Source organism: Bufo bufo, chromosome 6 (assembly GCF_905171765.1).
Source record: "Bufo bufo chromosome 6, aBufBuf1.1, whole genome shotgun sequence".
Lineage (NCBI taxonomy): Eukaryota > Metazoa > Chordata > Amphibia > Anura > Bufonidae > Bufo > Bufo bufo.
Genome location: NC_053394.1, coordinates 128,605,476 through 128,622,253, shown reverse-complemented (window position 1 = coordinate 128,622,253; position 16,778 = coordinate 128,605,476).

Here is a 16,778-nt window from a genome sequence, read left to right as displayed (position 1 = left end):
TTGCTTGTGCCAAATCTAAAGTCACTTGGGCTTCTTCTTTGCCTGTGCCCACAAATAGACATAATGGAAGCATGGGTCACTTGTGGCACTTCTTCTGAATTTCAAAAATGTAAATTTTTAGATTTTTTTTTTACAAACAAATCATTAAGAGACTGGATGGACAAGTGATCATTGATCTGTTCTGTCATCCATTTTCAAATGAGTCCGTGAACATTTTTCATGGTTGTTGCATGAAAAATATTCTACATTTTTTAAACCCGCACCTGGATCTGAATACTTTTGTAATTGCATGTAATTAAAAAGTGTGTATAGAAACTGAGTTATTTAATAAAATGTAGCTATATAGCACCACCTGCTGTCTGTTTTTTTTTCTTATTTCTCCATCCACCTCACCGAGGTGGTCGCACGTGCTCAGTTTAAATCTTCAACTGTAAACTGTAAACAGTCATATCTTCTGTTAGAAGCTGTGGTAGTTACAGGGAAAGAGCTGCAGCAGAAAGGACACGTCCCCTAAGAAAGGGCACATTCCATGAGAAAGGAAATGCCTCTGGAGCTGCTAGCTTGAAATAAATGTATCTGAGCAATTGGAACAATAAATGGGAAAACCTCTGGATCCATGTGAGGTACAGGGCTGGTTCTAGCTTTGTTAGAAAGAGATCGTCATGTATTATATGATGTCTGATTTTCATTTTTCCATCAATCATGACATAACTTCACCTCCATCTTTGAGACACAGTTCCTATTGCATAGACACAACTGCTTTGGGCTTTTTTTTTTTTTTTTTTTAACAAAAAGAGGTCTTAGCGTTCATAAATTTGTTCAGTCTGCACAATGAGTTGGTGATGGCCATGTAGGGTGAATGTTACCCACCAACACTTGGACCTACATACGTGACACTTTCTCTGATGGTTGCCGAGTCTGGTATTACAACTCAGCCCCATTCACCTGAATAAGACTGGGATGCAGTAAGATTCAATATCAAGCACAGCCAAATTGATGGTCCTATGCATGGTAAACAATGAAGACAACACTGTGCTCAATGCAACCCTTCGGTCCGAAGATCAGCAGGGGTGCCTCACCAATCAGATATTGATGCCCTATCTTGCCCCCTTTAAAGGGTTTTTCAAGGAAGAGTTTAAAAAAAACGGGCCAGAGAATTAAAAAAATATAAATGGAGCATTACTCACCTCCACTGATCCCCTGCCGCTCCAACACTGCATAGGTTCCTGCTGCTCTGCACGTTCTATCAGAAATGACACTGAAGGTCTACTCAATGATCGGCATTTCCAGTGTGACAGAAAGTGGGAATCAAAGCAGCATCTGAACGGCAGTGGCGGGGGATCGGTGGAGGTGCTTTTATTATTTTTAACATTATCTGGACATTTTTTTTAATCATATCCATGGAAAACCAGTTGAATGAGGATATCTTTGGGTTCTGTTCAGACTACTGTCATGGCTTCCGTTTATAATAAAGCCATGACAGCGTTGGCGGATCTGCATTAAAAAGAGTGTCAGTGAATTCTAATGGAGGCCATTGAATTAGGGCTTGTTCACATCTGTGTTGGAGGCTCAGGTTCAGCCTCTGTAGCCTCTGTAGCAGACTCCTCCCAAAATGACCAGAAAGTCCAGCATGCAGTTAGTTTTTTTTCGGCAAAAAAAGTAGACACCTGAAGGAAGGCCAAACAGATCCCATTATAGTCAAGGGGGTCTGTTCGGCTCTGTTCGTGTCGGTTATGTGCCAAATTCAGCCCTTCCTTAATTTTCAACAATTGAACTGACTAGCGTAGATGTGAACATAGCCTGATCTGATTTCTGTCAGGTTTCTGTTTTTTCCACTTTGCGTACATTTTTTATTTACTTATTTTTAGTTTTTACAATGTTATATTGGATTTTTTTTGTAGTCTCACATAGTAACATAGGAATGTATCATTGTAGGTGTTATTGAGGCCACTTGACTGGAGTTCCTTAGCGCACCTGCGGAGCTCAGTTTTATTAAATTTGGCACAAGTGTGATGTGGTTTCGCCACTGTCAGTGAAAGTAAGCCAGGGGTTTCCTGGCATAGAGTCGCATATTATAAATGAAGCATAAAGGTGTTTTATTCTTTAATCCCGATCAACTTTTCACTCCACTTTTGAAAGTGGCGATGCTCATCAAATGTCGCAACATTTCACCAAAAGTTGCCCAAAAAATTGCATAAAATAATGCACGCTTGCAAAATATTTACATAAAAAAACTGGGGTAGTAGATTTGATACATGTCCCCCATAGTTAAAGGGGTTATCCGAGAGTATAAAATGTCCCCCCATATGCCTGGCCCCCCACATAGAATATACTTACTCCGCTCCCTGCGCCGCTCCTGGTCCCCACACTGCCGCTTCTTCCCGTGCACGGATCATAACATCCGGTGTTGGGGGGAGAGCAGCCAATTGCAGGTGGAGACGGGGACAAGCCTCTCTAGCATCACCCCCGATACTAGGGAGGCTCGCCCCCATCCCCGCCCGCCATTGGCTGCTCCCCTCCGACACCGTATGATTTCATCCGCGCACGGGGAGAAGCAGCAGCGGCGGTGCGGGGACCAGGATTGGCGCAGGGAGCGTGGAAAGTATACTCCATGTAGGAATCTGCCTGGCATATGGGAGGACATTTTATACTCTCGGATAACACCTTTAAGGCTAAAACAGGACATAGGTGCATTCAGTTCAGACTAATATCCTGCAATGATGATCCAGGGGGAAGGCAAAAACCTCCAGGATCCAAAAGACTCATCTTATCGGAAACAAAAAGAACCCATCTCCAGTAATCTAATAACTGTAACATGTGAAGAACAAAATGAAAATAATAATAATATATGTATTATGTGTAAAGAGTAAATAAAAAATAAATTCAATAATGCAATATATTTTGAAAACAAGAAATATTTAGAGAAAAAAGGCTATTTATCAATGTCGACAGGAAAGCATTTCAGATGGTTGCTCGCACACATGAATTATGGTTCTTGCAGAGCCCACAGGTCATCCAGAGATAAATATGTTGAGTGGGTGACAAGACAGTTTCTCTATATCAGATTGTAAATGAAATCTCCAGGGGCTAAATACAAATGAGAGATATTATCGAAATGAAAACCTGCAGGAGTTAAGGAGGAGGAAGAGAATGACAAAAGATAAGAAAAATCTAAATATTTATATTTAAAAATTGACATAGAACAACGAAGAAAAACATTTTAAGCCGTAGGATTAAAACAGTTGGTAATATTATAGCATGTCCACAAGGGGCGCTGTTGCATTGGCTCTAGTGCAGTGTTTTTGCAGATTTTTTTTTTAATTATATGTAGACATTTAACCCCTTAAGGACCGGGCTCATTTTCACCTTAAGGACCAGGCCATTTTTTGCAAATCTGACCAGTGTCACTTTAAGTGCTCATAACTTTAAAACACTTTGACTTACCCAGGCCGTTCTGAGATTGTTTTTTCGTCACATATTGTACTTCATGACACTGCTAAAATTGGGTCAAAAAAGTTAATTTTTTTGCATAAAAAAATACAATTTTTACCGTAAATTTTGAAAAATTAGCAAATTTCAAATTTTCAGTTTCTCTACCTCTGTAATACATAGTAATACCCCCAAAAATTGTGATGACTTTACATTCCCCATATGTCTACTTCATGCTTGAATTGTTTTGGGAATGATATTTTATTTTTTGGGGATGTTACAAGGCTTAGAAGTTTAGAAGCAAATTTTGAAATTTTCAGAAATCTTCAAAATCCCACTTTTTATGGACCAGTTCAGGTTTGAAGTCATATTGTGAGGCTTAGATAATAGAAACCTCCCAAAAATGACCCCATTCTAGAAACTACACCCCTCAAGGTATTCAAAACTGTTTTTTCAAACTTTGTTAACCCTTTAGGTGTTCCACAAGAGTTAATGGCAGATGGAGAAACAATTTGGAAATTTATATTTTTTGGAAAATTTTCCAATATAATCAATTTTTTCCAGGAGTAAAACAAGGGTTAACTGCCAAACAACACTCAAAATGGGTTGCCCTGATTCTGTAGTTTGCAAAAACACCCCATATGTGGTCGTAAACTACTGTTTGGCCGAACGGTAGCACATAGAAGGAGGGGAACACCATATGGGTTTTGGAAGGCAGATTTGGCAGGACTGGTTTTGTTTATACCATGTCCCATTTGAAGCCCCCTGTTGCACCCCTAGAATAGAAATTTCAAAAAAGTGACTCCATCTAAGAAAGTACACCCCTCAAGGTATTCAAAACTGGGTTTACAAACTTTGTTAACCCTTTAGGTGTTCCACAAGAGTTAATGGCAGATGGAGAAACAATTTTGAAATTTCTATTTTTTGGAAAATTTTCCAATATAATCAATTTTTTCCAGGAGTAAAACAAGGGTTAACTGCCAAACAACACTCAAAATGGGTTGCCCTGATTCTGTAGTTTGCAAAAACACCCCATATGTGGTCGTAAACTACTGTTTGGCCGAACGGTAGCACATAGAAGGAGGGGAACACCATATGGGTTTTGGAAGGCAGATTTGGTAGGACTGGTTTTGTTTATACCATGTCCCATTTGAAGCCCCCTGTTGCACCCCTAGAATAGAAATTTCAAAAAAGTGACTCCATCTAAGAAAGTACACCCCTCAAGGTATTCAAAACTGGGTTTACAAACTTTGTTAACCCTTTAGGTGTTCCACAAGAGTTAATGGCAGATGGAGAAACAATTTTGAAATTTATATTTTTTGGAAAACTTTCCAATATAATCAATTTTTTCCAGGAGTAAAACAAGGGTTAACTGCCAAACAACACTCAAAATGGGTTGCCCTGATTCTGTAGTTTGCAAAAACACCCCATATGTGGTCGTAAACTACTGTTTGGCCGAACGGTAGCACATAGAAGGAGGGGAACACCATATGGGTTTTGGAAGGCAGATTTGGTAGGACTGGTTTTGTTTATACCATGTCCCATTTGAAGCCCCCTGTTGCACCCCTAGAATAGAAATTTCAAAAAAGTGACTCCATCTAAGAAAGTACACCCCTCAAGGTATTCAAAACTGGGTTTACAAACTTTGTTAACCCTTTAGGTGTTCCACAAGAGTTAATGGCAGATGGAGAAACAATTTTGAAATTTATATTTTTTGGAAAATTTTCCAATATAATCAATTTTTTCTAGGAGTAAAACAAGGGTTAACTGCCAAACAACACTCAAAATGGGTTGCCCTGATTCTGTAGTTTGCAAAAACACCCCATATGTGGTCGTAAACTACTGTTTGGCCGAACGGTAGCACATAGAAGGAGGGGAACACCATATGGGTTTTGGAAGGCAGATTTGGTAGGACTGGTTTTGTTTATACCATGTCCCATTTGAAGCCCCCTGTTGCACCCCTAGAATAGAAATTTCAAAAAAGTGACTCCATCTAAGAAAGTACACCCCTCAAGGTATTCAAAACTGGGTTTACAAACTTTGTTAACCCTTTAGGTGTTCCACAAGAGTTAATGGCAGATGGAGAAACAATTTTGAAATTTATATTTTTTGGAAAATTTTCCAATATAATCAATTTTTTCCAGGAGTAAAACAAGGGTTAACTGCCAAACAACACTCAAAATGGGTTGCCCTGATTCTGTAGTTTGCAAAAACACCCCATATGTGGTCGTAAACTACTATTTGGCTAAACGGCAGGACATAGAAGAAGGGGAACGTCATTTTTGGAAGGCAGATTTTGCTGGACTGGTTTATTGACACCATGTACCCTTTCAAGCCCCCTGATGCACCCCTAGAGTAGAAACTCCATAAAAGTGACCCCATCTAGGAAACTACGGGATAAGGTGGTTGTTGTTTTGGGACTATTTTTGGGGTAAATTTGATTTTTGGTTGCTCTATATTACTCTTTTTTGAGGCAATGTAACAAAAAAATGTAATTCTAAAATTGTTTCTACATTCACTATTTGGTTTTGTGGAACACCTAAAGGGTTAACATAGTTTGTAAAGTAACTTTTGAATACCTTGAGGGGTGTAGTTTCTTAGATGGGGTCACTTTTTTGGAGTTTCTAGTCTAGGCTACATCAGGGGGGGCTTCTAATGGGACATGGTGTCAAAAAAAAAACTGTCCATCAAAATCTGCCTTCCAGAAACCATATGGAGTTCCCTTCGTTCTATGCCCTGCCGTGCGGCTATATAACCATTTACGACCACATATGGGGTGTTTCTGAAAACTACAGAATCGGGGCAATAAATATTTAGTTTTGTTTGGCTGTTAACCCTTGCTTTATTACCGGCAAAATGGATTCAAATTGAAATTTTGCCCAAAAATTGGTGTTTTGGCACAGTTTTTATTTTATATTTTTAACACCGTTCATCCGAGGCGTTTGGTCAAAAGTTATTTTTATAGCGACGACTTTTACGCACGCGACGATGCCCAATATGTATGGCTCTCAGACTTTGGAGACACTAAGCAGGCATCCTAAAACTGCGGCCCTCCAGATATTGTAAAACTACAATTCCCACCATGCCCTGCTGATGGCTGTAGGTTGTCTGGGCATGCTGGGAGTTATAGTTTTACAACATCTGGAGGGCCGCAGTTTGAGGATGCCTGCTCTAAAACTAATATTTTTTGGGGAAAGAAAAATTGTTTCCGTGTCTCCAAAGTCTGAGAGCCATAGTGTTTTATGTTCTCTAGTGGACTGTTGAGGATTATAAAAATTTAGTACTCCATGGAAGTGTGATACTCCCTGAAGCAACCGTCAATGCAGAGGCCCGGATGATCGGGGCAAGTGTCACATTGAGTAGTGGTGTCCTTCCGTATCCCCCTCCTGCGACACACTCTGCACTTTTTTTGGGTTCGTCCCTTCTTTCCAGTATGGGGGACCACACCTGGAAAGTGTTGGCCAGGGACGATCCGGGCGCCTCCAATTCCCGAGGTACTCCGGCCTGCTCTTTCCCGGTCCGAAAAGATCAGGTCTTTGAGGACTGCCTCATAGAACTGGAGGAATGTCCCTGTGCTGCCAGCGCTTCGGGATAGTACAAAAGAGTTGTACATGGCAACCTGTACCAAGTAGACCGCAACTTTTTTGTACCATGCCCGGGTTTTGCGCATGGCGTTATATGGCGTGAGGACTTGATCAGAGAGATCAACTCCTCCCATATACCGATTGTAGTCGACGATACAATCGGGCTTGAGGACCGTTGCCGCGGTACCTCGCACAGGGACAGGGGTGGTGCCGTTACCGTGGATTGTGGACAGCATAAGGACATCCCTCTTGTCCTTATACCTGACCAGCAACAGGTTTCCACTGGTAAGGGCACGGGTCTCACCCCTGGGGATAGGTACCTGGAGGGGGGTAGGCAGGGAGGCCGCGTTGATTTTTCCGCACGGTCCCACAAGCGAACGTGGATCTGGCGGCAAGGGACCTGAACAAGGGAATGCTGGTATAAAAGTTATCCACGTACAAGTGGTAACCATTATCCAGCAGTGGGTACATAAGGTCCCACACGAGTTTCCCGCTAACACCCAGAGTGGGGGGACATTCTGGGGGTTGAATACGGGAATCTCGCCCCTCGTACACACGAAATTTGTAAGTGTACCCTGAGGCACTCTCACAAATTTTGTATAGCTTCACGCCATACCTCGCCCGCTTTGTGGGAATGTATTGGCGGAAACTGAGTCTCCCCTTGAACGCAACGAGAGACTTATCAACCGCGACCTCCCTTCCAGGTACGTAGGCCTCCATGAATTTGGCCCCAAAGTGATCGATGACCGGCCGTATCTTATACAGCCGGTCATAGGCAGGATCACCTCGGGGTGGACATGCTGCATTATCGGAATAATGCAGACATTTCCGGATGGCCTCAAACCGTGTACGTGTCATGACCATACTGTACAGTGGGGTCTGGTATAGGACGTCCCCACTCCAGTATTGCCTGACACTGGGTTTTTGGACTAGACCCATATGCAGCACGAGGCCCCAAAATGTCCTCATCTCGGCTGCACTGACCGGCGTCCAGCCACCGGGTCTAGCCAAAACTGAGCCTGGGTTTTGAGCGACGAACTGTTGGGCGTACAGATTCGTCTGCTCCACCATCAAATTCACCAGTGGGTTACTGAAAAAAAAACTAAAATAGTCTATTTCAGTAAACCCCACTGTGGGAATCTGGATTCCAGGATTGCCAGCAAAATCCGGAATCTCAGGCTCAAAGTCCACTGGGGGACACCAGCTAAGTTCATCGGCAGGGGGCTCCGGTGGACTTATTTGGTGGGCCGGGAAACCAGTACGAACCCCAGGGCGGCTCGTACTAGTGTGGGCCACAGGATCCCTAGCATGTGGGGCCCCTGGCTCCGCCTGGTGGCGTCTCCGACGCCTTGGTGGCTCATCGTCATCCGATGATGATGAGGAGGATGCGGATGACAAAAGGAATGTGGGGTCATCCTCATCCTCACTGGGGCTCTCAGAGTCGGAGGCAATCTGGGCGTATGCCTCCTCGGCCGAGAACATCCGGCGGGCCATGGGTGTGTGTGCGTGTAGGTGTGCGTGTGTGGAAACCTTTATTCTATGTGCGTGTGTGTGGGGGCAACGGGTGTTCACGTACTAAAAAAGGCAAAAAAAAAAGGGCAAGTGTTAGGAAAAAAAAAAGTTAAAACTTGCTGATCAGTGGTACAACGCTGATCAGCGGTCGGTGGGGTGGTGGGGCGGGCGATGCGCTAACACTGGACGGACGCAAAAAAGTGCCGGCCAGTCAGCGCACGCAAAAAAAAAAAAAAAGTGGTGAGGAAGGGGGGAGGCTGGTGTGGGGTGGGGGAGGGGGGCTGGTGGGGGGTGGGGGGGGGTGGTGGGGGGGGGGGGGGGGGGGAGGGGGGGGTGTGGGTTAGGGTTAGATGGATAGATGGAAGTTTGGAATAAAAGTTTTTTTTTTTTTTTTTCCTAACTAACTTTTCCCTTCTTTCCCTGCCTAACGGTGCCTCTCCCTCACTGACCCTAACCTACCTGGGTGGCGATGGGTGCTGGAGGGTGATGGATGGCGATTAGGGGGACACAGGAGCTCGTTCTGGACGGTGCTGCACGGTCAGGGTGCTGGACAGGAAGAGGAGGGGAGAGAGGAGCGCAGGAAGTTTGAATCTCGCGCCTCTCTCCCCTGCACCAATCAGCACCCTGGACAGCGGCGTTCAGCACCAGGGCCAGCACCGCCTCTCCAAATCCTCGGACTGCGATAGGTGGTGTAAAATTACGCCACCGATCGCAGTCTTTTTCCGGTTCATCGGGTCACAGGACACCCGAATGGACCGGAAACGCAGAAAACCGCAGGTCTGAATTGACCTGCGGTTTTCTGCAATCGCCGATACGGGGGGGTCAAATGACCCCCCCCTGCGTTGTTACGGGATGCCGGCTGAATGATTTCAGCCGGCGTCCCGTTCCGATTAACCCCTGCGGCGCCGGAATTCCGAATTTAAGTCAGGACGTACCTGTACGCCCTTGGTCCTTAAGGACTCGGGAAATAGGGCGTACCGGTACGCCCTGCGTCCTTAAGGGGTTAAATAATCTCCAGAAAAAAAAAACTAATAAAAGAAAAATATATATTTTAAAAAGTTCTGGCTCTTGCTATCAGCCAAGTCATAAGTCTTAAATAGCTATGAAAAGTTACATGTGGCAAAGGTGCCCTAAATTTGCCCAGTCTTGTATATGAAAGACCCTAGTGATTATTCCCAAGACAGTGAACACTGAAGATGACCTGTCAGAGTAGTGAATGATGAGGGTTTTGGATCTTGTGAACGAGAAAAGAAATAATTGATTCAAGTACAAGAAACTGGTCTGCTAAATGACGGTGATGGAGTAGAAGTGGTATGTTATAACATGGTGCTGAATGGACAGCGACGGGTAATGCTGGCTGACTTTGGGAAGGAGCTCCTGAATTATAACTCTCCGTGTTTCATAGACTAAAGGGATCATTTTTAAAGAAATATACGCCACTTTTTGGCGTATTTAAGGGGAAACTTTTTGCCGCAAAGATGTTTTGAGGAAAAATATGCACCTTCTTCCACATGTATGCCACTTACCCCTTTTTTTTTTCCAGTCCCGAAAAAAAGGGGATGGGCCGGCAGGTCTGTCTGATTCATCATTTTCTACGCTTCTTTTTGGCATAGAAAATGACTTAACAAGGAAGCTAGTGTAGATATAAGCAAGTTGCAAGTAAAGCGCCTAAGTTATGTAGAGGTTGGCGCCTCTACATAATATAGGTGCATCGAGTGGCAGCGGACATGGACTGAGACCGGCATCCAAATCGTTGGTTTTAATAAATGTCCCCCTAGATAGGTCATCAGTATTTTCTCTGTGGGGGTCCAACACCCAGGACCCTGCTGATCAGCTGTTTGAGAAGGCACTGATGCTGGCAGTAGCGTCGCGGTTAATTCCCTGCTCACCAAGCACAGCGCCGTCCATTTGATAATGGCTGTGCTTGGTATTGCAGCTCAGCCCCATTCATTTCAATGGGATTGAGCTGCATCTAGGCCATGTGACCGATGAACATGACGTCACATGGCCTAGGTAGATGTGAAAAGGCTTCAATGCGACTGCACGCGCCGATGCCTTCTTAAACAGCTGATTGGAGGGATCCCGGGTTTCGGGCCCCCTACAGATCAGATACTATTTCGGAAAACTGCAGCTAGTTACATTGTTTCAGTAAACTGACACCCAGGACCCCCGCCAATCAGCTGTTTGAGAAGGCACCATCTCAGCTTCTCTCAGCTTTCCCTAGGCAATGTGACATCTCGTTCATCGGTCACGTGGCTTAGGCGCAGCTTAGCCCCATGATGATAAAATGTGGAATCATCAGTGGAAACACTGATGACTATAGAAACTGGGTGACTACCTACATACAGTACAGAGTGACCATATTGGCTGCTTCATAAAGTGAATAATTCAGAACATCACAGATGACATAAGGCTCACGGTTCATTCATTTCCCAAATGAACTAATGTACTGTATATAGACTTTGGCACAGACATTGGCACTGCTGAAAGTTTTCAGATGAGTTGAGGTGCCAGATTACTTACAAAGTAATAGTGCCATACCGTGCCTAGGTGATAGTAGTGCCCATATAATGTTTCCATACAGTGCTCAAAAATAATCCCAGCATTGCCGCTTACACTTACTGACTCCTGAACTGGAGGTATCAGCAATTACTATGGTTTTCTCAGAGGACTGACCTCAATTCTACCAAGTGGAGCTGCAGAGGGGTCTACCCCAATAGAGGGAGTGACTGCAGCTACAGGAGGTGACTTACAGCTAGAAGCCATAGGGGATGACAGATAGTATGCAGCCATAGGGGATGATGGACAGTATGCAGCCATAGGGGGTGATAGACAGTATGCAGCCATAGGGGATGATGGACAGTATGCAGCCATAGGGGGTGATAGGCAGTATGCAGCCATAGGGAGTGATAGACAGTATGCAGCCATAGGGGGTGATAGACAGTATGCAGCCATAGGGGATGATTGACAGTAATCAGCCATATGGGGTGATTGTTAGTATGCAGCCAAAAGGGTTTATATGCAGTATGTAGCTATAGGGGATGATTTACAGTATGCAGCTATAGGGGACGATAGACAGTATGTAGCCATAGGGGATGATGGAGAGTATGTAGCCATAGGGGATGATAGGCAGTATGTAGCCATAGGGGATGATAGGCAGTATGTAGCCATAGGGGATGATAGGCAGTATGTATACATAAGGGATGATAGACAGTATGCAGCCATAGGGGATGATAGACAGTATGTAGCCATAGGGGATGATATACAGTATGCAGCCATAGGGGATGATTGACAGTATGTATCCATAGGGGATGATAGACAGTATGCAGCCATAGGGGATAATAGACAGTATGCAGCCATAGGGGATGATAGACAGTATGCAGCCATAGGGGATGATATACAGTATGTATCCATAGGGGATGATAGACAGTATGCAGCCATAGGGGATGATTGACAGTATGTATCCATAGGGGATGATAGACAGTATGCAGCCATAGGGGATAATAGACAGTATGCAGCCATAGGGGATGATAGACAGTATGCAGCCATAGGGGATGATAGACAGTATGCAGCCATAGGGGATGATTGACAGTATGTATCCATAGGGGATGATATACAGTATGCAGCCATAGGGGATAATAGACAGTATGCAGCCATAGGGGATGATAGACAGTATGTATCCATAGGAGATGATATACAGTATGCAGCCATAGGGGATGATAGACAGTATGCAGCCATAGGGGATGATTGACAGTATGTATCCATAGGGGATGATAGACAGTATGCAGCCATAGGGGATAATAGACAGTATGCAGCCATAGGGGATGATAGACAGTATGTATCCATAGGAGATGATAGACAGTATGCAGCCATAGGGAATAATAGAGAGTATGTAGCCATAGGGGATGATATACAGTATGCAGCCATAGGGGATGATAGGCAGTATGTAGCCATAGGGGATAATAGACAGTATGCAGCCATAGGGGATGATAGGCAGTATGTAGCCATAGGGGATGATTGACAGTATGCAGCCATAGGGGATGATAGGCAGTATGTAGCCATAGGGGATGATTGACAGTATGCAGCCATAGGGGATGATATACAGTATGCAGCCATAGGGAATAATAGACAGTATGTAGCCATAGGGAATAATAGACAGTATGTAGCCATAGGGGATGATAGGCAGTATGCAGCCATAGGGGATGATAGGCAGTATGTAGCCATAGGGGATGCTAGACAGTATGTAGCCATAGGGACTGATTGACAGTATGTAGCCATAGGGAATAATAGACAGTATGCAGCCATAGGGGATGATAGGCAGTATGTAGCCATAGGGAATAATAGACAGTATGCAGCCATAGGGGATGATATACAGTATGCAGCCATAGGGACTGATATACAGTATGCAGCCATAGGGACTGATAGACAGTATGCAGCCATAGGGGATGACTGTCAGTATGTATCCATAGGGGATAATGGACAGTATGCAGCCATCGGGGATGATGGACAGTATGTAGCCATAGGGGATGATAGACAGTATGCAGCCATAGGGACTGATAGACAGTATGTAGCCACAGGGGATGATTGACAGTATGTATCCATAGGGGATGATATACAGTATGTAGCCATAGGGGATGATATACAGTATGCAGCCATAGGGACTGATAGACAGTATGTAGCCATGGGGGATGATAGACAGTATGCAGCCATAGGGGATGATTGACAGTATGCAGCCATAGGGAGTGATAGACAGTATGCAGCCATAGGGGATGATAGACAGTATGCAGCCATAGGGGATGATTGACAGTATGTATCCATAGGGACTGATATACAGTATGTAGCCATAGGGGATGATATACAGTATGCAGCCATAGGGGATGATAGACAGTATGCAGCCATAGGGGATGATAGGCAGTATGTAGCCATAGGGAATAATAGACAGTATGTAGCCATAGGGAATAATAGACAGTATGCAGCCATAGGGGATGATTGACAGTATGCAGCCATAGGGAATAATAGACAGTATGTAGCCATAGGGAATAATAGACAGTATGCAGCCATAGGGGATGATAGACAGTATGTAGCCATAGGGGATGATAGGCAGTATGTAGCCATAGGGACTGATTGACAGTATGCAGCCATAGGGGATGATTGACAGTATGCAGCCATAGGGGATGATAGGCAGTATGTAGCCATAGGGGATGCTAGACAGTATGTAGCCATAGGGACTGATTGACAGTATGTAGCCATAGGGAATAATAGACAGTATGCAGCCATAGGGGATGATAGGCAGTATGTAGCCATAGGGAATAATAGACAGTATGCAGCCATAGGCAATAATAGACAGTATGCAGCCATAGGGGATGATATACAGTATGCAGCCATAGGGACTGATAGACAGTATGCAGCCATAGGGGATGACTGTCAGTATGTATCCATAGGGGATAATGGACAGTATGCAGCCATAGGGGATGATGGACAGTATGTAGCCATAGGGGATGAAAGACAGTATGCAGCCATAGGGACTGATAGACAGTATGTAGCCACAGGGGATGATTGACAGTATGTATCCATAGGGGATGATATACAGTATGTAGCCATAGGGGATGATATACAGTATGCAGCCATAGGGGATGATTGACAGTATGCAGCCATAGGGGATGATTGACAGTATGTATCCATAGGGGATGATAGGCAGTATGCAGCCATAGGGACTGATAGACAGTATGTAGCCATAGGGGATGATAGACAGTATGCAGGCATAGGGGATGATTGACAGTATGCAGCCATAGGGAGTGATAGACAGTATGCAGCCATAGGGGATGATAGACAGTATGTAGCCATAGGGGATGATTGACAGTATGCAGCCATAGGGGATGATTGACAGTATGTATCCATAGGGACTGATATACAGTATGTAGCCATAGGGGATGATATACAGTATGCAGCCATAGGGGATGATAGACAGTATGCAGCCATAGGGGATGATAGGCAGTATGTAGCCATAGGGAATAATAGACAGTATGCAGCCACAGGGGATGATAGACAGTATGTAGCCATAGGGGATGATAGACAGTATGCAGCCATAGGGGATGATATACAGTATGCAGCCATAGGGACTGATAGACAGTATGCAGCCATAGGGGATGACTGTCAGTATGTATCCATAGGGGATAATGGACAGTATGCAGCCATAGGGGATAATGGACAGTATGCAGCCATAGGGGATGATACAGTATGCAGCCATAGGGACTGATAGACAGTATGTAGCCACAGGGGATGATTGACAGTATGTATCCATAGGGGATGATATACAGTATGTAGCCATAGGGGATGATAGACAGTATGCAGCCATAGGGACTGATAGACAGTATGTAGCCATAGGGGATGATAGACAGTATGCAGCCATAGGGGATGATTGACAGTATGCAGCCATAGGGAGTGATAGACAGTATGCAGCCATAGGGGATGATAGACAGTATGCAGCCACAGGGGATGATTGACAGTATGTATCCATAGGGACTGATATACAGTATGCAGCCATAGGGGATGATAGGCAGTATGTAGCCATAGGGGATGATTGACAGTATGCAGCCATAGGGGATGATAGACAGTATGCAGCCATAGGGGATGATAGGCAGTATGTAGCCATAGGGGATGCTAGACAGTATGTAGCCATAGGGACTGATTGACAGTATGTAGCCATAGGGACTGATTGACAGTATGCAGCCATAGGGGATGATAGGCAGTATGTAGCCATAGGGGATGCTAGACAGTATGTAGCCATAGGGACTGATTGACAGTATGTAGCCATAGGGAATAATAGACAGTATGCAGCCATAGGGGATGATAGGCAGTATGTAGCCATAGGGAATAATAGACAGTATGCAGCCATAGGGGATGATATACAGTATGTAGCCATAGGGGATGATATACAGTATGCAGCCATAGGGGATGATATACAGTATGTAGCCATAGGGGATGATATACAGTATGCAGCCATAGGGGATGATAGACAGTATGTAGCCACAGGGGATGATTAACAGTATGTATCCATAGGGGATGATATACAGTATGTAGCCATAGGGGATGATAGGCAGTATGTAGCCATAGGGAATAATAGACAGTATGTAGCCATAGGGGATGATATACAGTATGCAGCCATAGGGGATGATATACAGTATGTAGCCATGGGGGATGATATACAGTATGCAGCCATAGGGGATGATATACAGTATGTAGCCATAGGGGATGATATACAGTATGCAGCCATAGGGGATGATATACAGTATGCAGCCATAGGGACTGATAGACAGTATGCAGCCATAGGGACTGATAGACAGTATGTAGCCACAGGGGATGATTGACAGTATGTATCCATAGGGGATGATATACAGTATGTAGCCATAGGGGATGATATACAGTATGCAGCCATAGGGGATGATTGACAGTATGCAGCCATAGGGGATGATTGACAGTATGTATCCATAGGGGATGATAGGCAGTATGCAGCCATAGGGACTGATAGACAGTATGTAGCCATAGGGGATGATAGACAGTATGTAGCCATAGGGGATGATAGACAGTATGCAGCCATAGGGAGTGATAGACAGTATGCAGCCATAAGGGATGATAGACAGTATGCAGCCATAGGGGATGATTGACAGTATGCAGCCATAGGGGATGATTGACAGTATGTATCCATAGGGACTGATATACAGTATGTAGCCATAGGGGATGATATACAGTATGCAGCCATAGGGGATGATAGACAGTATGCAGCCATAGGGGATGATAGGCAGTATGTAGCCATAGGGAATAATAGACAGTATGCAGCCACAGGGGATGATAGACAGTATGTAGCCATAGGGGATGATAGGCAGTATGTAGCCATAGGGGATGATAGACAGTATGCAGCCATAGGGGATGATATACAGTATGCAGCCATAGGGACTGATAGACAGTATGCAGCCATAGGGACTGATAGACAGTATGTAGCCACAGGGGATGATTAACAGTATGTATCCATAGGGGATGATATACAGTATGTAGCCATAGGGGATGATATACAGTATGTAGCCATAGGGGATGATATACAGTATGCAGCCATAGGGACTGATAGACAGTATGTAGCCATAGGGGATGATAGACAGTATGCAGCCATAGGGGATGATAGACAGTATGTAGCCATAGGGGATGATTGACAGTATGCAGCCATAGGGAGTGATAGACAGTATGTATCCATAGGGAGTG